At 44.9% G+C, this 25769-nt stretch overlaps 1 protein-coding gene across 4 annotated transcripts in view; it reads right to left on the bottom strand.

The window, feature by feature from the left end:
- LOC115115858 (neurexin-1a-beta-like) overlaps positions 1–25769 on the bottom strand; it is a 416921-nt gene that overhangs the window by 67994 nt on the left and 323158 nt on the right. The window lies entirely within an intron of this gene.

The following is a 25769-nucleotide window of genomic DNA, read 5'->3' as shown; positions in this document are numbered from 1 at the left end:
AACCTCTCCTACAACCGTATATCCAAAACATCTTCCCCAGCAATACAGACAGCCCCCCCAACACACCATATCTCCTCAAACATCTCCACACATTTGATCATTTTATAGAACTCAAACTCAACCCTAAGGCGCGCAGAGACCATCCCATTAAACAGTAGTAAAGGGTCTGTTATCCCCCCCACCTTTGACCCTGTTCCTCCTTGTTAGCCAAATAGCTAACTTTGCCTGAGCAAACAGAAAATTCAACAAAACACATTTTTCTTTCTCCTTACTCGAATACCTGTATCCCATTATAAACATCCCAACAGCAAAAACCACCCCCAACCTGTCACACAGACATTCCAACAGAGACATTAATGGCATTAACCTGGTGCACACAGAAAACACATGAATCACAGTTTCTTTCATTTGACAGAAAGGACACCCCTGCCCAATTCCCGGATCAACCCGTGCCAACCAGCTGTTAGTGGCCAGGGCTCCATGAAGAACCCTCCACTGGAGGTCCCCTGACCTCTTTGGTACTGGGGGTTTGTAGAGCGCCCTCCATCTAAAACCCACCATACTCTCCGCCCCCACATACCCCCTGCCACTGATGTGCCTTCACTCCTGTTAGGCTTCTAATGCTCCTAACCTTAACACAGAGGTTGTAGAGGGCTTTACCTCCCACCCCTCAAACTCCCCAGGCTCGGAGTGTTAAAATCTAACAAGTCCTCCAGACCCCCTTGCCAGTCTCCAGTCTCTGCCGTCACCTGCAGTGGCGGGAACATTGGTGGCCCTCTCCCTTTGGCCTCTCAAACACCCCCTTACCGGCTCAGACAGTGCCTCCTGGACCTCCTCCAGGAATCTCTCCAGCAGCCTAAGAGACGTTATTCCTGTTTGTTGCGCCAAGACCTCCGGGTTTTCCACCCCTCCTCTCCCAGCAGTCTCAGGTCACCCAGCCTTTGTAAACCCCCTGCCATCAGTTGCCTCTGCAGGTTGGCCGACTGAACCGATCTCAAAGGGATGGCTGGGTTGTGGAAGATAGGCTCCTCCCACACCCACTGCCCAGGCTCCACACCCCTTCTCGTGTGGGTCTTAGCAGCTGCCAGGCCCTCAGCACCGCAGAGTAAAACTCTGAGAGACCTGCTGTACTCAGCCTCTCCAGCTTCATGAGGAACAGCTGCCGGTCCAACCCTAATCCGCCAGCTCTCCTCAGCAGCGCATGCTGGTTCCCTCCAGCCAACATCAGTGTGGTACAGCAGTCTCTGCACCGCCTTTAGTCGGAAAGCAGCCATCCTGCTCTCCAGTTCCACCAGGCCCTGTCCTCCTTCGTGGACGGTCATGTACAAAACTGCTGCCTTCAGCCAGTGATGTCCCGACCAAAAGAAGTCCACCAGCTTGCGTTGCAGGTCTGCAAGCAGACCGGCGGGGGGTTGAGGACAGCCAGTTTATGCCACAAGGAAGATGCCACCAGGTTGTTGATTATCAGCACCCTCCCTCTATATGACACTTGGGACAGGAGCCACCTCCACCTGGCCAGTCTTGACACCACTGCCTGTGACAGCCCCTCCCAGTTCTTGCTGACCCACCTCTCGAGCCCAGGTACACCCCCAACACTTTAAGCCCTTCACAACCCCACTGCAAACCCCTGGAAGCAGAGGAGGAGCCCTATCCCCCATGCCCCACATAACAGAGCTTTGCTCTTTCCCCAGTTTACCTTAGCTGATGAAGCTCCCTCGTACACCTTCAGACTGGTCTCTAGTTCCTGCATATCTTGCCCATCCCTGACCATCACAGAAACATCATCTGCATATGCTGAGACTGCTATTCCTGTCACCACATCCATGCCTGTCCAGCACACTCCCCGCAGTCTCCTGCGTAGCAGTCCTAAAAAAGGCTCAATGGCTAGTGTGTACAGCTGCCCAGATAGAGGGCATCCTTGTCTAATCCCCGTCTCACCCAGACTGGCCTACTGAGCCCCCTCCCACCTTAACCATACATGACGCCCAGCATACAACAGCTTCACACAGGTCACAAAACTCTTCCCAAACCCAAACACAGACATCACATTAAACAGATACTCATGATCCACTCTATCAAAAGCCTTCTCTTGATCTAAAGAGACCAGTCCAAAGTTCACATTAGAACCTCTCGACAAGTCCAACATGTCCCTAATCAAGAACAAGTTGTCCGTGATTGAGCGTCCCGGTACACAATATGTCTGGTCCTTGTGTATTATAGAGTCCAGATGGGACTTCAGTCTGTTAGAGAGGACCTTGGCAAAAATCTTGTAGTCCGCACAGAGTAATGCCACAGGCCTCCAGTTCTTAAGTTCACACAAGTCCCTTTTTTTTTTGGGCAGGAGAGTCAGAGCCGCCCGACGGCAGCTCATCGGCAACTCTCCTACCCCGACGCATTCACGCAACACGCAAAAGAAATCCTGTCCAATTGTTCCCCAGAATTTTTGTAAAATTCCACTGGAAGTCCATCGACCCCGGGTGCACGACCGGGGACATCTGGGTTACTGCCTCTGCCAGTTCATGTGACAACAGAGGAATGTCCATTTCATCCCTCTGTGCCCGAGAGAGCTTAGGAGTCCTTCGAACAAGACCTGAGCACACATAGGATCACACATTTCTGCCCTATACAATTCAGTATAAAACTCCACAGTCCGCTCCCCGCATCTCCCCCACCACAGAGGTCACCCGCCCATCAGACAGCCGTAGACAATGCATACCCTTGGCTTCACTGCTCTGTCTTTCCAAACCAAAGAAGAAGGAGCTGGGAGCATCCATCTCCTTGAGCATGGAGAACCTAGCTCTTACAAGTGCTCCCTTTGCTTTAACCTGGAAAAACTGCCCAGGTCCCTACGTACCGGCTAAGTTAGGGCCTACATTGCCTTGCCCCACCATCTCTACCTCCATCTCACTAATACACCGCTCTAGTTCCCCCAATACTCTCCTAGCCTCTGAGGATGAGAGAGCTGTGTACTGTTGACAGAAAAGCCGAATTTGCACTTTCCCCACATCCCACCATTGACTCAGAGACTCATACTCCTCTCTTCGCTGCCCCCATCTTTCCCAAAATTCTGAAACCTGAGCAAAAGGTGGCATCTTGTAAGAGCTTTACATTGAACTTCCAATAAGATGCCTGCCGGGCCCTGGTGAAATAGACAGCCGAGCCATGGTTATGTGGTGATCCGAAAACCCCACTGGGAGAATGGTAGCACCCAGCAGCCTATTGCTCTGATTCCTGGACATGTAAAAACGATCAAGTCGAGCTGCACTCACCCTAGCCCCAAAAACCTTCACCCACGTATACTGTCTTGTGTTTGGATGTTTAGTTCTCCAAACATCCACTAGGTCAAACTGATTAAAGATGTCCCTTAACACTCCCACTGACACTGAATGAGGCTCTTCCCCATTTCTGTCCTTTGTAAAATCCATTGTACAGTTCCAGTCACCTCCGATCACCAGCGTCTCCTCAGGCGCTACTTGTGAGAGTTCCTGTCTAAGACTCCCAAATAGAACCCCTCTTTCTCTCCCTGTGTTAGGCGCATACACATTTATAAAGACAAAAACCATGTTGTTAATTTCTGCTTTAACAACAAGCAACCTACCCCTACACACCTCCTTTGAGGAGCAAATTTTTACAGCCAGACCCGGTGCAAAAGGACTGCCACCCCTGCACTAAGATTTGTCCCATGGCTCAACACACTTGCCCCTTTCCACCAGAGCCCCAATCAACTTCATTCACCACATCACTATGAGTCTCCTGCAGAAACAACACCTGTACTTTTTTTTTTTTTTTACATATTCACTCAACACACTCCTCTTTCCCGCATCTCTGGCGCCATTTATATTGAGCGAGCCTACCCGAAGAGTCTCCATAAGAAGTGGGAGAAAAGCCAGCAGAGAAATAGACCAATAGCAAAGCTCAAAAAGCCCCAGTGTCAGTAAGAAATTAAACATTTAAACAGTGTCTGAAGGTAAACCTTTACGCACTATTGTGACCCACTTCCTCAACCTAAACCGTTTCCTGGGTGAGAGGACACCATGCCCCTCATTTCTCATAGCATGTTGTACTGATCTTACAAACTTTCTAGGATCAGGAAAAAAGTCTCAAGATTAACTTTTTCCCCTTAGTCTCATTCAGGAACCTTGTCAGTTCTCTCAACGTGTACTTAGACCCCTCTGGTTGACTGGCTGTCAGCTCCGGGCCAATTGAAGAGGAGTCTGAAAAAAATAACTCCTCATCCTCTTCCTCAGACTCACTTTCCTCCTCTTCTCTATCTCCCACCCTGACCACCTGCCCTTTCTCTCTGTTTAGGGCCTCACCCACAGCAACAGGCAACATTTCCATGGTACCTTATCCACATCCTTTTTCCTTTTCCTCTTGACACCCTCCTCCTCCCCCCCTAATCTCTTACACTTCCCCACTATACTCTCCTCATCCACTAGAATAACCTGACTAGACGCAGTATCATCTGCACCACCCTCTATAGCATGACTAGGGCCAGCCTCAGCTACACCACCCTCCATAGCATGACTAGGGCCAGCCTCAGCTACACCACCCTCCATAGCATGACTAGGCCCAGCATCATCTGCACCACCCTCCATAGCCTGTCTAGGCCCAGCCTCAGCTACCCCACCATCTCTAGCCTGACTAGACCCAGCCTCTGCTTCTCCACCATCTCTAGCCTGACTAGCCCCAGCCTCATCTACACCACCATCTCTAGCCTGACTAGACCCAGCCTCATCTACACCACCATCTCTAGACTGACTAGGCCCAGCCTCTGCTGTCTGCATCTCCTTACCCCCTGCATTTTGACCTCGATTTCCCCCACTTGCACCCTCACTCCGTCTATGGCCTTTATGTGGGCACGCAAAGCTCTTGTGCCCCAAATCCCCACATTCAAAACACCGTAGACTATCTGTGCTGGCAAAACCTGCATAGAGCCCCTCCCCATGCCTCACTTTGAAATGCACATTTAGCTGTTGCTCATTATTGTTCAGAAACATAAACACTTGCCTCCTGAACGAAACAACGTGCTTAACGGCATCTGCCTGAAAACCTGCTGACAGTACACGGAAACCGCTAGCAAACTTACCAAAACGACTCAGCTCTTTCCTAATTTGATCGTCCGTAATAAACGGAGGCAAATTTGCCACTACAACTCTTGTTGAAGGGGTAGAGAGAGGTGAAATTGACACCAACACATCTCTTACAAATATTCCGCTAGCAATTAGCCTACCGACCAAATTTGCCCTTTTCATGAACACAACCACAGCTTTGTTCATTCTAGAAGCAGAATGTATAAACTCAGCTCCTACCTGTTCACCGACCGCGAGCAGAACCTCCTCCACCTTAACTCCGTTCTCAGGAACACACCTGAATCCATGCTGTATCGACAGCGTCTCGTCCGCGCTAGGCTGAGAAGCCATTGCGCACACTACACCTTCCACCCCCCCGGAAAGTTACTCTGTCCTCTTCCACCCTAACTTTGAAAAAAAACTTTGGATACCGCTAAAAACAAATATTGCATTAACCCTCCACCATAGAAAATAACATGTAAAGAAAAGAATCAAGAAAGTTAGTTAGGATAGAGCTTTCCACACCAAACACTCAAACTCCAAAAAACCCAGCATGCACCGAGAGAGAGAGAGAGAGAGAGAGAGAGAGAGGAGAGAGGCCGTTTAACAGTTAACTGAGAAAAATGGTTGTTCCAATCCACACCTCCAAACCCATCACACTATCAATCCTGGAATCTAAACGGTTTGAATGAACAAATCCGGAGAGAATGACAGATTGGAATGGAATCATGGAAACTCATACTGCTTAGCTGGGGGATTTATCTGTCAAATACAGTTGTAGTCGGCTAACGGCCACAAATACCAGCTGCTACTGCTGCCTCTGTTTTCCAGGCGACACTATTGTCCTTACAGAAATTAGATTTGATTATCGAGGAACAATAGAGGGTAAAGTTCACAGCGCTTACTGTCAACTCGAACTAAGCTCATACTAAGGCACAGCCAGTGTACGGAAACAAATAGCCCTCCAAGGGATTGTTTTGTGCCATCACCAAACACCACTGACATTTAGAGGGATTGTTTTGTGCCATCACCAAACACCACTGACATTAAGAGGAATTGTTTAGTGCCATCACCAAACACCACTGACATTTAGAGGGATTGTTTTGTGCCATCACCAAACACCACTGACATTAAGAGGGATTGTTTAGTGCCATCACCAAACACCACTGACATTTAGAGGGATTGTTTTGTGCCATCACCAAACACCACTGACATTTAGAGGGATTGTTTAGTGCCATCACCAAACACCACTGACATTAAGAGGGATTGTTTAGTGCCATCAAACACCACTGACATTTAGAGGGATTGTTTAGTGCCATCAAACACCACTGACATTTAGAGGGATTGTTTAGTGCCATCAAACACCACTGACATTTAGAGGGATTGTTTTGTGCCATCACCAAACACCACTGACATCTAGAGGGATTGTTTAGTGCCATCACCAAACACCACTGACATTAAGAGGGATTGTTTAGTGCCATCAAACACCACTGATATTTAGAGGGATTGTTTAGTGCCATCAAACACCACTGACATTTAGAGGGATTGTTTAGTGCCATCAAACACCACTGACATTTAGAGGGATTGTTTAGTGCCATCAAACACCACTGACATTTAGAGGGATTGTTTAGTGCCATCAAACACCACTGACATTTAGAGGGATTGTTTAGTGCCATCAAACACCACTGACATTTAGAGGGATTGTTTAGTGCCATCAAACACCACTGACATTTAGAGGGATTGTTTAGTGCCATCAAACACCACTGACATTTAGAGGGATTGTTTAGTGCCATCACCAAACACCACTGACATTAAGAGGGATTGTTTAGTGCCATCAAACACCACTGACATTTAGAGGGATTGTTTTGTGCCATCACCAAACACCACTGACATTAAGAGGGATTGTTTTGTGCCATCACCAAACACCACTTACATTAAGAGGGATTGTTTAGTGCCATCAAACAGCACTGACATTAAGAGGGATTGTTTAGTGCCATCAAACACCACTGACATTAAGAGGGATTGTTTAGTGCCATCAAACAGCACTGACATTAAGAGGGATTGTTTAGTACCATCAAACAGCACTGACATTAAGAGGGATTGTTTAGTGCCATCAAACAGCACTGACATTTAGAGTGCACAGACTGCTGGCAGATAGAAACAAAAATATTGGAAAACCCAAAGAGCAGACCTGTGATAGAAAGTCTTCATTATATATTTTAGGTGTGTCAATCTATGTAACATAATAAAATAATTCCCATTAAAATCCATCAGTTGAAACTAGAGATATGTTTTCTTACGTGGGCTTCGTCTCATTCCACCGCATCCTCCTATCGGCCTTCCGCATTTGCGTAGGAAAGTGGCTGAACTACAGCAGTGTTTGTCAGACCATGAGACGTGTCTATAATCAGTCTGCTCTACCACCAAAGTGTCACCGGACTCATCTGAAGGTAACAAATTAATGGAAGTATGGAGGTTATTTTGTGCCCATTTAAAATTAGAGCTTACATTTTTGTCCCCCAGAAATACATACATTTCCTGAGCTTTCATCTATCTCCTAAATATAGGACAGACACTTCAACATCTTATTTCTTATGATACTTTTTTTGCCATTCACGAATGTGTTATTCAATGGGTTTCAATGGGCTATAGTAGTAAAGGCCAAATTCAATATTTTATCCCCAAAACATTGCACAAAGTATATAACAAATGTTCTACAGGGGTCATGTAACAATAAGAACAAACTTGGTGGGATGTAATACACTGTTCCTATACTCTACAGTCGTGGCCAAAAGTTTTGAGAATGACACAAATATTAATTTTCACAAAGTCTGCTGCCTCAGTTTGTATGATGGCAATTTGCATATACTCCAGAATGTTATGAAGAGTGATGAAGCTTGTCCAGAGAAGACAAGGTGAGCGCTACCATCAGTCCTGTGTCATGCCAACAGTAAAGCATCCTGAGACCATTCATACTGTATGTGGGTTTGCTTCTCAGCCAAGGGAGTGGGCTCACTCACAATTTTGCCTAAGAACACAGCCATGAATAAAGAATGGTACCAACACATCATCCGAGAGCAACTTCTCCCAACCATCCAGGAACACTTCGGTGACGAACAATGCCTTTTCCAGCATGATGGAGCACCTTGCCATTAGGAAAAAGTGATAACGAAGTGGCTCGGGGAACAAAACATCGATATTTTGGGTCCATGGCCAGGAAACTCCCCAGACCTTAATCCCATTGGGAACTTGTCGTCAATCTTCAAGAGGCGGGCGGACAAACAAAAACCCATAAATTCTGACAAACTCCAAGCATTGATTATGCAAGAGTGGGCTGCCATCAGTCAGGATGTGGCCCAGAAGTGAATTAACAGCATGCCAGGGTGGATTACAGAGGTCTTGAAAAAGAAGGGTCAACACTGCAAATATTGACTCTTTGCATCAACTTCATGTTGTTGTCAATAAAAGCCTTTGACACTTATGAAATGCTTGTAATTATACTTCAGTATTCCATAGTAACATCTAACAAAAATATCTAAAGACAATGACGCAGCAAACTTTGTGGAAATTAATATTTGTGTCATTCTCAAAACCTTTGGCCACGAGTGTATGTTCAACCATCGTGACTTAGCCATCCCACACACACAACGTCCCACAGCGTAAGTCCCACACCAATGGAGGCTGCTGAGGGGAAGACGACTCGTAATAATGGCTGGAATGGAAAGGAATGGCTGGAATGAAAACCATTTGTTTAATACCATTCACTCCATTATTATGAGTCGCCCTCCGCTCAGCAGCCTCCACTGTCCCACACCCAAGGTCCCACACCATCGGGAGGGTTTTTGATTTCGGTACATCTGTGTTTGGTGGTTTCTTTGTCTAATGTCATCCATAACATTTCTAACATTATCATGACCTTCAAGTAGCTAGCAGACCTGGTCAGAGGTTTCTGGCAGAGAGAGAAAGTAGAGGCTTGGTTTGTTTTGTTTGTTTTGGTACATCTGTGCTCGGTGAGGCTCATTGAGGCCTGCCTGGGGAAGCCGTCCAAATGTAAATTTAATTTGCTGTGCATGAGTCTGATATACAGTGTCGGCCCAGTGTCAGCCCGGCCAGATGGCAGAGCCCGGCGGATTCATGGATTGCCACATCCATCACCGAGCCAACGTGATTTGTTTTTCTGGCGGGGGATCCTGACACTCCCCCTCCTGCAGCTACACAGAGGAGGCACCAACAGACAGACAGGCAAGACGTACGAATGGCGATCAATACATCTCCCATCTCGCTTTCGGTCTGCTCTCCTACATAGTGCCCCATATGAGGATGATCGTCTACACTGTACTTCATGGCTTTACAACCAGAATAGGCTGTCATATTGTATGTTCAGTAAATAACATATTTCAGTTCCAATCTCAAGGAGTGAAATCAGCCAGTGATGCTTCTGAAAATAGAGTATACAGTAGCTTTCCCTACCATATGACACATCTTTGACCCATCTTATCTAAATCGGCCTCACATAGATACAGTCCCTTCAGACAATATACACATCCCTTGACTTTTTCCACTTTGTTAGTGGCTTAACTGTGATTTGTGTTACTGGCTTACACACTACCCCATAATGTAAAAGTGGAAATGTTTGTTTTGAAATGTTTCATAAGGATGTTGCGAATTTTCTTAGCTTTTTGTTAAAAATCGCGCAACATTTCAGCGCCCTGCTATTCATGCCAGGAATATAGTACATGCATATGGAAAAACTGTAAAAATCCCTCGAAAAACTGTTCTCCAAAAACACAAAAAATATATTACTACGCCAGTCAATGTATTGTTAAAGACGAACGAAAATATATCCAGCCGTAATGTAAACGCCTACAGCTTCCACACGATGTCACCAGTGCTGGCGTTTTGAGCAGAATAAATCCTTTTTTTCTATTACGTTTTAGCCTTTCCGGTTTCATTTTGTCAACAGGAAGTTATTAAAATTACCAAGATGGCCGGTGATTTCCAGACTCGCTCCTATCGAATACATATCGCCCCGTCATGAATTGTATAGCTAATTAACGTTTATTAATACCTAAAGTTGGGTTAGAAAAGTAATTTGAAGTGTTTTGTAAAAGTATATAGGCACCCTTTGTCATTTTAAAAAGTGACGTTGCGTCTTGGAAAACAGAATATTCCTGCATCAGACCGGTCTTCAGAAAATGACATTTTGGCTATACAATGACGGATTTAATCGGGAAAAAGACCCAACTGGGATGTTTATGGGATATATAGGAGTGCCAAGAAAGAAGCTCGTCAACGGTAATGAATGTTTTATATTTTATTCCAGCGTTTTGGGTAGCGACTGATAACGCAAAATCTGTTGTTTTTGGTGACGTTGCTGTATTTGAGGGTGCATGGTATCAGATAAAAACCTCTCATGCATTCCCCGAAAAGCATTTTACAAATCTGACTTGGTTGATAGATTCACAACGAGTGTAGCTTTAATTCAATACCTTGTATGTGTGTATTAATGAAAGTTTGAGTTTTATCAAAAACTATACGTGGCGCACTTGAAATTTCCGCTGATTTGATTCCCAAAGCGGGAGCGCTTCTCTAACAAGTTAAAGCAAACATGAAAAGCTTAAATGTCTTGTCAACATATTCAATCCCTTTGTTATGGCAAGCCTAAATAAATTCAGGAGTAAAAATGTACTTCAGGATTTTGACAGAGGCCCTTTATTAACTAGCGTTGGAAGTCTATGGATATGTTATAGCATGCTAGCCGATACCCATATACTTCCAGCCATTTCACTAATGCTAGTTAGCATCAGCTTGTGAAACTACCGCTAACTTCTTTCATGCTTCAGTTCATCTAACTCTGGGGAAGTAAATGAAGGGCCACATTGACAAAATTGTGAAGTATCCCTTTAACAAATAACATACTAAGTTGTATGGACTCCCCCTGTGTGCAATAGTGTTTAACATGACTTTAGAATGACTACCTCATCTCTGAGCCCCAAACCTACAATTATCTGTAAGATCCCTTAGTCGAGCAGTGAGTTTCAAACACTGTTTCAACCACAAAGACCAGGGAGGTTTTCAAAAGCCTTGTGAAGAAGGACACGTTTGAGCAAGGTGAAGTTGTTAATGACACTTTGGATGGTGTGTTAACACTCAGTCACTACAAAGTGGTGGTAAGTGGTGGTAAGTGGTGGTAACTGGTGGTAAGTGGTGGTAACTAGTGGTAAGTGGTGGTAGCTGGTGGTAGCTGGTGTTAACTAGTGGTAAGTGGTGTTTTCCTAACTCAGTTGCCGGAGAGGAAGGAAACCGCTCATGGGATTTCAGTGAGGCCAATGGTCACTTTAAAACAGTTTAGTGGCTGTGACAGGAGAAAACTGACATTGTACTTACTCCGCAAAACTAACCTCAATGACAGAGTGAAAAGAAGTTTGTACAGAATAAAATGCTGTTTGCAAAAAGGCACTTAAGTAAAACTGCAAAAATGTAGCAAATAAATGAACTATGTCCTGAAAAAGTGCTACTGTATGTATTTGGCAAGTCCAACATGTCACTAAGTACCACTTCATATTTTCAAGCATGGTTGTGGTTTTATCATGTTATGGGTACAGTGGTTCAAAGTATCAGATTTTTTTTATTGATCTGTACTTCTCCACAACTTGGTCCCTGACCTGTTTGGAGAGCTCATTGGTCTTCATGGTGCCGCTTCCTTGATGGTGCCCCTTGCTTAGTGGTGTGGCAGACTTGGGGCCTTTCAAAACAGGTGTATATATACTGAGATCATGTGACACTTAGATTGCACATACAGTAGGTGGACTTTATTTAACTAATTATATGACTACTGAAGGTAATTGGTTGCACCAGATCTTATTTAGGGGCTTCATAGCAAACGGGGTGAATTCACATGCACGCACCCCTTTCCCTTTTTTTATTTTTTAGATTTAAAATGTTTTTGAAATCCAAATAAAAATACATTTCAATTGCAGGTGGTAATAAAATAAGAAAAATGCCAAGGGGTGAATACTTTTGCAAAGCACTGAATGCTTGTCATTGACAAGGAATATGGCTAAGCACAGGCAAAATCCTAGAGACAAAAATGGTCTGCTTTCCACCAGACACTGAAAGACAAATTGACAGCAGGAAAATAAGCTGGACAATAACCTAAAACAAGGCCAAATATACACTAGAGTTGCTTACCAAGACCAGATTGAATGTTCCTGAGTAGGCTAATTGTGACTTAAATATGTTGGAAGATATATGGCAAGACTTGAAAATTGATTTCTAGCAATGATCAAGAACCAACTTGACAGAGCTTGAAGTTTTTTAAGAATAATATTCAAATGTTGTGCAATCCAGGTGTGCAAAGCTCTTAGAGACGTATTGAGAAATATTCACAGCTGTAATCACTGCCAAAGGAGATTCTTACATGTATTGGTGTGTGAATAATTATGTACATTCAATATTTTTCTATTTCATCTTCAATATATTTACAAAACATGTAAAGTGTTGTGTTTATGTTTCATGAGCTGAAATAAAAGATCCCAGAAATGTTCCATATGCACAAAAACCTAATTTATCTTAAATGTTGTGCACAAATGGGCCTCCAAGTGGTGCAGTGGTCACTAGAGATTCTGGGTTCGAGTCCAGGCTCTGTCACAGCCAGCCACAACCGGGAGACCCATGGGGCAGTGCACAATTGGCCCAGTGTCATCTGGGTAAGGGGAGGGTTTTGCTGGCAGGGATGTCCTTGTCCCATCGTGCGCTAGTGACTCCTTTTGCGGGCGGGGCGCAGTGCACACTGACAAGGTTGCCAGGTGCACGGTAGTTTGTGCGACACATTAGTGTGGCTGGCTTCCGGGTTAACCTTAGTCTCTCCCGAGTCCGTACAGGAGTTGCAGTGATGAGACAAGACTGTAACTACCAATTGGCGAGGAAATGTTGGTGTTACAAAATACATTTGGCACCAATTTGTTTACATCCCTGTTAGTGAGCATTTCTCCTTTGCCAAGATAATCCATCCACCTGACGTATCAAGAAGCTGAATAAACAGCATGATCATTACACAGATGGACCTTCACTGGGGACATCAAAAGGCCACTCTAAAATGTGCAGTTTTGAAACACACAACACCACAGATGTCTCAACTTTTGAGGGAGTGTGAAATTGGCATGCTTAGTGCAAGAATGTCCACCAGATCTGTTGCAAGAGAAGTGAATGTTCATTTCTCTACCATAAGCCTCCATCAACGTCGTTCTAGAGAATTTGCCAAAATGTCCAACCGGCATCACAACCGCAGACCCTGTGTAACCACGCCAGCCTTGGACCGCCATATCTGGCTTCTTCACCTGCGGGATCATCTGAGACCATCCAGATAGCCGAGGAAACTGAAGACTATTTATGTCTGTAATAAAGCTCTTCTGTGGTAAAAAAAACAACTCATTCTGATTGGCTGGGCCTGCCTCCCAAGTACTAGGGCCTATGGCCTCCCAGGCCAACCCATGGCTGCGCCCCTGCCCAGTCATGTGAAATCCATATATTAGGGCCTAAAGAATTTATTTCAATTGACTGATTTACTGCAAGTCAGTAAAATCATTGAAATTGTTACATGTTGTGTTTATTTTTTAAGCTAAGTATATTTTCAATTCAGACTATAAAACAACATGGATTAGGTCAAGGGGCGGCAGGGTAGCCTAGTGGTTAGAGCGTTGGACTAGTAACCGAAAGGTTGCAAGTTCGAATCCCCGAGCTGACAAGGTACAAATCTGTCGTTCTGCCCCTGAACAGGCAGTTAACCCACTGTTCCTAGGCCGTCATTGAAAATTAGAATGTGTTCTTTACTGACTTGCCTAGTAAAATAAAGGTTAAAAAAATTACAAAAAAAAATTCAAGAAAGAACACTGAACAAAACAACTAAACGAACCGTGAAGCTAACATGGCTAATGGAGACAGGCAACTAAAAATAGAATAAGAACCCACAAACTACCCAAGGAATATGGCTACCTAAATATCATCCCCAATCAGAGACAAAGATGAACAGCTGCCTCTGATTGAGAACCAATCTCGGCAACCATAGACATACAAAACCCCTAGACAATACAAAAACAAAACAAACCACCCTCGTTACACCCTGACCTAACCAAAATAATAAAGAAAACAAAGCTAACTAAGGTCAGGGCGTAACACAAGCATAGATGCGGTAAATTTATCGATTGAACTCGGCCAAACAATGGAAATGCATTGGCAACACCAAACACACGTTCCCCCATGGGAGAAAGATTCAGAATCTCCTCTTTTCCCCAATCAAAATTTGCCTACACTTAGGCTATTGTTTCTGTGTGTATTTCATACTATTTTGGGGTAAAAATCTCAATATAATGCTTGTATGGTTGTCAACCCCAACACATGTTCATGTTATCTTCACTAATCAACTGCATTACACTTAAAAATGGCTTCAACTACCAGCACCGATATCTATATGCTAGCAATGCTAACAATTTATATGAACAGGGATTAGAATTCAGACATTTTTTCTAACCCTCAAAAGGACAATATCAAAAAGTTATTCACAGAAAACAGCCAAATATACCCAAATCAGATTTTTATAAGAACATTGTGGGCCTGTTAGAAGACAAAAATCATGAAGGATTTGACGAATATCCAGTTTGCAATATCATATCATTTTTATGTGCACCAGTGACGGCGTCCTTGTTATTTCCCCCACTGTCTGCAGTCCAATGACTGCAGATAGTAGTCCATTACTCTGTAGTGTTGGAGCAGCCAGGTAGTCCATTACTCTGTAGTGTTAGAGCAGCCAGGTAGTAGTCCATTACTCTGTAGTGTTGGAGCAGCCAGGTAGTAGGCCATTACTCTGTAGTGTTGGAGGAACCAGGTAGTAGTCCATTACTCTGTAGTGTTGGAGCAGCCAGGTAGTAGTCCATTACTCTGTAGTGTTGGAGCAACCAGGTTACTCTGTAGTGTTGGAGCAACCAGGTAGTAGTCCATTACTCTGTAGTGTTGGAGCAGCCAGGTAGTAGTCCATTACTCTGTAGTGTTGGAGCAGCCAGGTAGTAGTCCATTACTCTGTAGTGTTGGAGCAGCCAGGTAGTAGTCCATTACTCTGTAGTGTTGGAGCAGCCAGGTAGTAGTCCATTACTCTGTAGTGTTGGAGCAACCAGGTAGTAGTCCATTACTCTGTAGTGTTGGAGCAGCCAGGTAGTAGTCCATTACTCTGTAGTGTTGGAGCAGCCAGGTAGTAGTCCATTACTCTGTAGTGTTGGAGCAGCCAGGTAGTAGTCCATTACTCTGTAGTGTTGGAGCAACCAGGTAGTAGTCCATTACTCTGTAGTGTTGGAGCAACCAGGTAGTAGTCCATTACTCTGTAGTGTTGGAGCAGCCAGGTAGTAGTCCATTACTCTGTAGTGTTGGAGCAACCAGGTAGTAGTCCATTACTCTGTAGTGTTGGAGCAGCCAGGTAGTAGTCCATTACTCTGTAGTGTTGGAGCAGCCAGGTAGTAGTCCATTACTCTGTAGTGTTGGAGCAGCCAGGTAGTAGGCCATTACTCTGTAGTATTGGAGCACCCAGGTAGTAGTCCATTACTCTGTAGTGTTGGAGCAGCCAGGTAGTAGTCCATTACTCTTTAGTGTTGGAGCAGCCAGGTAGTAGTCCATTACTCTGTAGTGTTGGAGCAACCAGGTAGTAGTCCATTACTCTGTAGTGTTGGAGCAGCCAGGTAGTAGTCCATTACTCTGTAGTATTGGAGCAGCCAGGTAGTAGTCCATTACTCTGTAGTGTTGGAGCAACCAGGTAGTAGTCCATTACTCTGTAGTGTTGGAGCACCCAGGTAGTAGTCCATTACTCTGTAGTGTTGGAGCACCCAAGCATCCATTAATCTCTTATTTTTCTAAAGTCCTTAAAGTAAGGCCTTGGGGCATGTAGGGGCTCGTTAATCTAGTGCTGCAGGCTAAAGTGCTGAAGGAAGCCATTTTCTATGGTAGTTTAGTGCATTGTAGGTACTTTACAGATACACATCATTAATCTGATCTCAGCTAGACTTTGCTTGAAGAAGATGCAGAACATGTCCCAGACAATGTTGGCCAACCGTACAAGCAATCATACAAGATGTACCGAGGAAGGTTCAAGGTAACACTTTACTTGAAGCTAAAATCCTTATTTGGTTAAACTGCTATGTCCATTTGGGATATTACAACCAAGGAGTTACTGCAAACAACAAACACTATTATCTGTTTTCCTCTGACATCACAGGAGTATGACATACAGTATGTGACAATAACTATGACAGGTGTTCAGCAGCATGCCAGTACTGGTGGTAGCCGGTGGTAACTCGTATTAACTGGTCGTAGCTAGTGGTAACTGGTAGAAGATGGTGGAAGCTGTTGGTAACTGGTGGTAGTTGGTGGTAGCTGGTGGTAACTGGTGGTAACTGCTAGTAACTGGTGGTAGCTGGTGGTAACTGCTAGTAACTGGTGGTAGCTGGTGGTAACTGGTGGTAACTGCTAGTAACTGGTGGTAGCTGGTGGTAACTGCTAGTAACTGGTGGTAGCTGGTGGTAGCTGGTGGTAACTGGTGGTAATTGTTGGTAGCTGGTGGTAGCTGGTGGTAACTTGTTGTAGCTAGTGGTAGCTGGTGGTAGCTGCTAGTAACTGGTGGTAACTTCTAGTACCTGGTGGTAACTGGTGGTAACTGGTGGTAACTGGTGGTAACTGGTGGTAACTGATGATAAGTGGTGGTAACTGATGATAAGTGGTGGTAACTGATGATAAGTGGTTGTAACTGGTGGTAAGTGGTGGTAGCTGGTGGTAACTGGTGGTAGCTAGTTGTAACTGGTGGTAAGTGGTGGTAAGTGGTGGTAACTGGTGGTAACTGGTGGTAACTGGTGGTAACTGGTGGTAGATGGTGGTAAGTGGTGGTAACTGGTTGTAACTAGTGGTAGCTGGTGGTAACTGGTGGTAAGTGGTGGTAAGTGGTGGTAGCTGGTGGTAAGTGGTGGTAGCTGGTGGTAATTGGTGGTAGCTAGTGGTAACTGGTGGTGGCTAGTGGTAACTGGTGGTAAGTGGTGGTAAGTTGTGGTAGCTGGTGGCAACTGGTGGTAATTGGTGGTAAGTGGTGGTAACACTGTGTGGCACAACAAATCTTGTTGCCACACAGTGTGAACGCAGGTCTTAGAAGTGGCTTTGAGCCCTGACACTGATTGAGCCATTCAGGGATATTTGAACCTGGAAGTCTGACCTGACTCAGCCGGGGGAGCAAGCCCAGGTTATCTGCAACCTCAACATGGGGAAGCATGCACACGCATATGAACATTGCCGACTGCCACTGCCCCACAAACCCCCATCTTTGCTCTAAGTGGAAATGCCACACAAGAATCCGATTAAGTCACGATTAAGGTAGTGATATGTGATATGTGATATATAACACAAGTGATATGTAACATAGAGGGATATGAAACAAGTGATATCTAACATAGAGGGATATCAGACATGCATACATCTCTTTTCTATAGCGGAGCAGCTGTAACGATGGAAAACTAGTCACTTGAATAATGTTTCATGTTTAAATAATATTTACATGCTGCTTTGCTCATGTCATATGCATATACTGTATTCTATTCTGCATTATTTTAGTCAATGCCACTCCGACATTGCTCAATCTAATACTTTACATATTTTACTTTTAGATTTGTGTGTATTGTTGTGAATCGTTTTTAGATACTACAGCACTGTTGGAGATGGGCAAACAAGCATTTCATTACACCCGCAATAACATCTGCTAAATATGTGTATGTGACCAATAAAATGTGATTTTATTTTATTTGATATAGCCAAGTTATTACCTCGTACCCTTGCACATCAACTCAGTACTGGTACCCCGTGTATATGGCCATGTTATAACCTCGTACCCCTGCACATCAACTCAGTACTGGTACCCCGTGTATATGGCCATGTTATAACCTCGATCCCCTGCACATCAACTTAGTACTGGTACCCCGTGTATATAGCCATGTTATTACCTAGTACCCCTGCACATCAACTCAGTACTGGTATCCTGTGTATATGGCCAAGATATGACCTCGTACCCCTGCACATCAACTCAGTACTGGTACCCCGTGTATATGGCCAAGTTATTACCTCGTACCCCTGCACATTAACTCAGTACTGGTACCCCGTGTATATGGCCATGTTATAACCTCGTACCCCTGCACATCAACTCAGTACTGGTACCCTGTGTATATGGCCAAGTTATTACCTCGTACCCCTGCACATCAACTCAGTACTGGTACCCTGTGTATATGGCCAAGTTATTACCTCGTACCCCTGCACATCAACTCAGTACTGGTACCCTGTGTATATGGCCATTTTATAACCTCATACCCCTGCACATCAACTCAGTACTGGTACCCCGTGTATATGGCCAAGTTATTACCTCGTACCCCTGCACATCAACTCAGTACTGGTACCCCGTGTATATGGCCAAGTTATAACCTCGTACCCCTGCACATCAACTCAGTACTGGTACCCCGTATATATAGCCATGTTATAACCTCGTACCCCTGCACATCAACTCAGTACCGGTACCCCGTGTATATAGCCATGTTATAACCTCGTACCCCTGCACATCAACTCAGTACCGGTACCCCGTGTATATGGCCATGTTATAACCTCGTACCCCTGCACATTAACTCAGTACTGGTACCCCGTGTATATGGCCAAGTTATAACCTCGTACCCCTGCACATCAACTCAGTACTGGTACCCCGTATATATAGCCATGTTATAACCTCGTACCCCTGCACATCAACCCAGTACTGGTACCCCATGTATATAGCCATGTTATAACCTCGTACCCCTGCACATCAACTCAGTACTGGTACCCCGTGTATATGGCCATGTTATAACCTCGTACCCCTGCACATCAACTCAGTACTGGTACCCCGTGTATATAGCCATCATTACTCATTGTGTTTTTATTCCTTGGGTTTTTATTTTTCTATTATTTATTTTCTATTATTAACCCTTTTTCTCTCTGTATTGTTGGGAAGAGCCTGTAAGTAAGCATTTCTCTGTTAGTCTACACCTGTTGTTTACGAAACATGTGACAAATACAATTTGATTTGATTGATATTTTAAGAGATATCCTTGCAAACACATTGAATGAATAATTTCCCTCAACAATTTGTTTGTTTCCTCCAACTCTCTACTGTTCCAGATTCACAATACAGAACAGAGAGAAGGCTGTCCCTTTGGAGAGGCTGAGTGCTGCTATCGTTCACCGGCTCTGTAGCAGGAAAAGAGGTGGAAGAGACACCTCTATACTGTGTGTGTGTGTGTGCTTGTGTGTGTGTGTGTATGCACACGTGCATGTGTATTTTGGCGTGTGTGTGTCTGTGTGTGTGTGTGTGTGTGTGTATGCACACGTGCATGTGTATGTTGGCGTGTGTGTGTGTGTGTGTGTGTGTGTGTGTGTGTGTGTGTGTGTGTGTGTGTGTGTGTGTGTATGCACACGTGCATGTGTATGTTGGCGTGTCTGTGTGTGTGTGTGTGACACCTTCACTGTGATGACTGTGGTGTTTCTTTTCTGCCACATTGTTTCTCTAACGGCACCCACTGTCTCTATGGAAACGGGCTGATAGTCAGCAGGTAGGACGTTGAAGACATCTGAAGGGCTGCATCCCAATTGGCAGCCTACTCTCTTCTTAGCACATGACTTTTGATCAGGGCCCATAGGGAATCCCATAGCTCTCTGGTTCAAAGTATTTAATTATATGGGGAATAGAGTGCCATTTGGGAAGCACAGAATATTTTTATCTGAAGGCTTCCATCCCTCTCTGTTATCCTCGCTTCCATCCCTCTCTGCTATCCTCACTTCCATCCCTCTCTGTTATCCTGGCTTCCATCCCTCTCTGTTATCCTGGCTTCCATCCCTCTCTGTTATCCTGGCTTCCATCCCTCTCTGTTATCCTGGCTTCCATCCCTCTCTGCTATCCTCGCTTCCATCCCTCTCTGTTATCCTCACTTCCATCCCTCTCTGTTATCCTCACTTCCATCCCTATCTGTTATCCTGGCTTCCATCCCTCTCTGTTATCCTGGCTTCCATCCCTCTCTGCTATCCTCACTTCCATCCCTCTCTGTTATCCTGGCTTCCATCCCTCTCTGCTATCCTCGCTTCCATCCCTCTCTGTTATCCTGGCTTCCATCCCTCTCTGCTATCCTCGCTTCCATCTCTCTCTGCCCAGGTAATGTATCCTGCTCTCTGCTATCCTCGCTTCCATCCCTCTCTGTTATCCTGGCTTCCATCCCTCTCTGCCCAGGTAATGTATCCTGCTCTCTGCTATCCTCGCTTCCATCCCTCTCTGTTATCCTGGCTTCCATCCCTCTCTGTTATCCTCGCTTCCATCTCTCTCTGCTATCCTCACTTCCATCCCTCTCTGTTATCCTGGCTTCCATCCCTCTCTGTTATCCTCGCTTCCATCTCTCTCTGCTATCCTCACTTCCATCCCTCTCTGTTATCCTGGCTTCCATCCCTCTCTGTTCTCCTGGCTTCCATCCCTCTCTGCCCAGGTAATGTATCCTGCTCTCTGCTATCCTCGCTTCCATCCCTCTCTTCCCAGGTAATCTTCAGGTAACAATATAAATGGCAATTTAAGGTGGAAAGAGGGACAGAATATATTGCTAAAAATAGATGCACAATAAAATAAAACACATTTGCCACCAACACTTCCTCCTTAATTAACTGAAACAAGTGCAGCATAATGAGAACGACAAGAGTAGAGATGTCAATTATGAGCTCCTGTGATCTCCTCATGGGAAAATGAAACAACATTGAAAGCAGAAAGCTGATTGGTCATCAGAGAGCTGTGTGTGTCTGTGTGGTTTTCTCTGTCTTATACCAACGTGGCCAATCTGCGTCTTGTTTTGCTCCCTCCTCTCCCTCTCTCTCTCTCTCTTTATCTCCCTACCCTTGGCTTCCCTGTGTTTTATTGATTTAAAACTTTGCAGAATGCGCCTGACCTGATCCTGGAGGATAGCAGATGCTCAGCCCTGGCCTAGTGCTGTAGACACACGCGCACGAACACACTCAGACACACACATGGACTGCATACCCTGCTTCTCTTGGCTCAGAGGAACAGCGTGTTCGGCTTATTGCACTGCAAATGATCCATAATGGAAGATAGTAGTGTCTTAGAGAATAACCACTTCTCTGGGGATCTGGGGAACAATAGTGTGTCATTGAAATGCCTCGGGCCTTGTCTACAGTCTCTCCTATGCTGTCTTCAGCAGCTAGCTAACCGTCACAAATAATACACCCGCAATTACCATTCAAATGTGGCACATAGGGTCTACGGTGCTACAATATCAAGAGCTGGAATCATTGTTAAATCAAGTGGTTTTGAAGTGACATGTACTTTGACTAAACAGGTCTCACTGGGTCTATTGTGGTTTGAGAACCAGTGACTCATTCTACAGACCTAGCCACTTGCATTTCTCTTAGCACCTGTTATTTTGTCTGTTCCAATGGAACTCCTTATTTGTTCAGACCAGGTGCCATTGGTTCTCATGCCAGTAGCATGGATTACCTCCCTCAGACTAGGCTGGGTAGTCTGGATCTCACTAGAGCAGAGCGGAACTCTGTCTGGCAAGCCTTATTGTTGGAGGGATTTCTCTACTGAGCCTCTCACTTTCTGTTTCTCTCTCTCTGTCTCTCCCTCCATCAAAACAACACATAATTGAACTCCTAGTGAGAAACAGAGAGAGGGAGAGGAGAGAGAGCTATGTAGAGAGGGCAGAAGAGGGCAAGAGAGCGAAAGAGAGCGAGAGAGAGAGAGGGAGAGAGAGGGAGAGGGCCCAGGTTGAGACAGTGTTTTGTCAAGTCTGGTATTTCCAGGTACTAACAACATAGTAAACTAGTGTTTTTTCCCTATGTTCTTAACCTCTGGCCCTAATGTCTTTCAACCGACTAGGACTACAATGAGTCATCAGACAAGGCTTTCCATGTCTATCCATATCATCTCTGTATCTGCACAGCTGAACACTGAATCGCTTATCAAAATGTCTGATGATGACATCCTTGTGTTTAATCTAGGTCAACGCTGATGATTAATCTACACTCAGATGCCCAATAGAGTCCCACTGAACAATACCGTAAGACTGTGAGAACGGGCACACACACACACACACACTTGCATCATGGTGGAAAGCACTTCCGTCTAGCCCTCTTCTACACAGTCCCTGGTCTGTCTGCCTGGCTGCTCTCTCTATAACAGGCGCACAGAGATACCCACTCTACCTGGCTGCTCTGTCTATAACATACTCACAGAGATACCCACTCTACCTGGCTGCTCTGTCTATAACATACTCACAGAGATACCCACTCTACCTGGCTGCTCTGTCTATAACATACTCACAGAGATACCCACTCTACCTGGCTGCTCTGTCTATAACATACTCACAGAGATACCCACTCTACCTGGCTGCTCTGTCTATAACATACTCACAGAGATATCCACTCTACCTGGCTGCTCTGTCTATAACATACTCACAGAGATACCCACTCTACCTGGCTGCTCTGTCTGTAACATACTCACAGAGATACCCACTCTACCTGGCTGCTCTGTCTATAACATACTCACAGAGATACCCACTCTACCTGGCTGCTCTGTCTGTAACATACTCACAGAGATATCCACTCTACCTGGATGCTCTGTCTATAACATACTCACAGAGATACCCACTCTACCTGGCTGCTCTGTCTGTAACATACTCACAGAGATATCCACTCTACCTGGATGCTCTGTCTATAACATACTCACAGAGATACCCACTCTACCTGGCTGCTCTGTCTATAACATACTCACAGAGATACCCACTCTACCTGGCTGCTCTGTCTGTAACATACTCACAGAGATATCCACTCTACCTGGCTGCTCTGTCTATAACATACTCACAGAGATACCCACTCTACCTGGCTGCTCTGTCTGTAACATACTCACAGAGATACCCACTCTACCTGGCTGCTCTGTCTGTAACATACTCACAGAGATACCCACTCTACCTGGCTGCTCTGTCTATAACATACTCACAGAGATATCCACTCTACCTGGCTGCTCTGTCTATAACATACTCACAGAGATACCCACTCTACCTGGCTGCTCTGTCTATAACATACTCACAGAGATACCCACTCTACCTGGCTGCTCTGTCTGTAACATACTCACAGAGATACCCACTCTACCTGGCTGCTCTGTCTATAACATACTCACAGAGATACCCACTCTACCTGGCTGCTCTGTCTGTAACATACTCACAGAGATACCCACTCTTGATTTCTGAACTCATCCTAAATTAAAACATTGATTTTGTGTTGTATAAAAATGAATATGAATACATTTTCTTTGCATTATTGAAGGTCTTACAACACAGCATATGTTTTGTTATTTTGACCAGTTGTCATTTTCTCCAAATAAATGCTCTAAATAACAATATTTCTATTTGGAATTTGAGAAAAATGTTGTCAGTAGTTCATAGACTAAAAGAAAAAGGTTAAATTTACCCAAACACATACCTATAAATAGTAAAACCAGAGAAACTGATCATTTTTGCAGTGGTCTCTTCATTTTTACCAGAGCTGTATATGTGCATAAAATAAAATGTATTTTTCACATACATCACAAACAACTATAACACCAGCCTTCTCTTTGGGTCCCCCTCCTGTCCAGCTCAAGCGTTCGGCGTCGCCGGCCTTCTAGCTGCCCGAAGCTGCTGCTGGCAAACGCCCTTCACTCATCAACCCCGGACTTGTCTCGTCATCATTACCCACACCTGGTTCCCCACTCTATCACTGTATATATACTCCCTGTCATTTGTCTTTGTCGGTCATTGTAAATGTTACTTGTTTTCCTGAGAGGAATCTCTCCTACTCCTTCCTGAGTACTTTATTATTTTGCACTTTGGGTTTCGTCCATATTTTATATATGGTACTTTAATAAATTCTAACCTGCGACTGCCTCCTACCTACTCCTCCCTACACTTGTGACAACAACAGGTGTAGACTAACAGTGCAATGCTGGATGGTCTTCAGAGATAAACGAGAGGGGTTGAGGGTAGCTGAAGGATGGGACTGGATGGTGTTCAGAGATAGATGGGAGGGGTTGAGTGTAGCTGAAGGATGGGACTGGATGGTGTTCAGAGATAGATGGAAGAGGTTGAGGGTAGCTGAAGGATGGGACTGGATGGTGTTTAGAGATAGATGGGAGGGGTTGAGTGGAGCAGAAGGATGGGACTGGATGGTGTTCAGAGATAGATGGAAGAGGTTGAGGGTAGCTGAAGGATGGGACTGGATGGTGTTTAGAGATAGATGGGAGGGGTTGAGTGGAGCAGAAGAATGGGACTGGATGGTGTTCAGAGATAGATGGAAGAGGTTGAGGGTAGCTGAAGGATGGGACTAAAAACAAACAAAAGAAAATTAAGATAAAAAAAAGTATTTGACTATTTTCAGGGGCTTCCTCTGACACCACCTGGTATAGAGGTCCTGTATAGCAGGGAGCTCGGCCTCAGTGATGTACTGGGCTATACTCACTACCCTCTGTAGAGTTACAGTTCAATTCCAAGCTGTTGCCATACCAAGCGGTGATGCAGCCAGTCAATATTTTCTCGATGGTGCAGCTGGAGAAGTGTGTGTGTGTGTGTGTGTGTGTGTGTGTGTGTGTACAACATGTTGTGGATACATAGTGCAACAACACAATGGCAAGTGGAGGAAGAGGAGAACAGCTGCTGCCTGTTCATTTATAGTGAGAAGTAGCTCTCCTTTAGGGAGGGAAGTCTGCTTTATGTACAGCTGCTGCTGGACCTGAGGCTGTACATTACTCTCTGTGTGTGTGTGTGTGTGTGTGCGTGCGAGGACAGTCTGGATCCTCTGTCATCCCTTCCCCTGATGCCATCATGTTTCCATACAGCAATAGATCTTCCTACAGGCTTCTGACTTCACACGACACACTAACAAGATGCCAGGAGGCAACTAAGCACACACACACACACACACACACACACACACAGCAAGTTGAACAACAGATTATTCTCTATTAGAAATAAGTTATGATATGTAGATCTCTGTTTCTCCTGACTGAATGAGAAATCTTTCAAATCTACCTGATTGCCTGCTGAGGGAGAACACATGAATATTCCAGTCCCTCATCAACAGTATGCTGGATCCAATCTATGCAGAAAAACAACTGTTTGCTAATGTGTGTAGTCTCGCAAACAAGCCGTGACAGTCGCCTAATGAATTTCTCATGTCGGATGTTGAGCAGCAAAGTAACACATTTAAATAAATAAGTTGGAGAGAGATACAACGTTTACAGGATTCTAATTATTTCCTAGAAGTTCCAGTCTGAGTAATGTTCATTTCCTCCTAATATTCATCAACAACAACAGTACTGCTTGTCATTTGATAGCTGCAGGGAAAGAGATTTGGAAGGGGCCAAGGCTGAAAAAGGCCTGTAACAGGGAGGGAGGGTGGGAGGGAGGGAGCGACGGAGGAAGTAAAGGAGGAAGGAAGGAAAGGGAGTGAGAGAGTGAGTGAGTGAGGGAGGGAGGGAGGGAGGGAGGGAGGGAGGGGTGAGGGAGGGAGGGAGGCCAAAGAAGTCTGATTCTTGGAGAAGAACACACAAGTTCAGCGCTATACTCTCTATGT

The sequence above is a fragment of the Oncorhynchus nerka genome, linkage group LG28 (assembly GCF_034236695.1).
Source record: "Oncorhynchus nerka isolate Pitt River linkage group LG28, Oner_Uvic_2.0, whole genome shotgun sequence".
NCBI lineage: Eukaryota > Metazoa > Chordata > Actinopteri > Salmoniformes > Salmonidae > Oncorhynchus > Oncorhynchus nerka.
The sequence above is the reverse complement of the archived record's forward strand: the minus strand, read 5'-3'. Positions and strand labels throughout refer to the sequence as shown.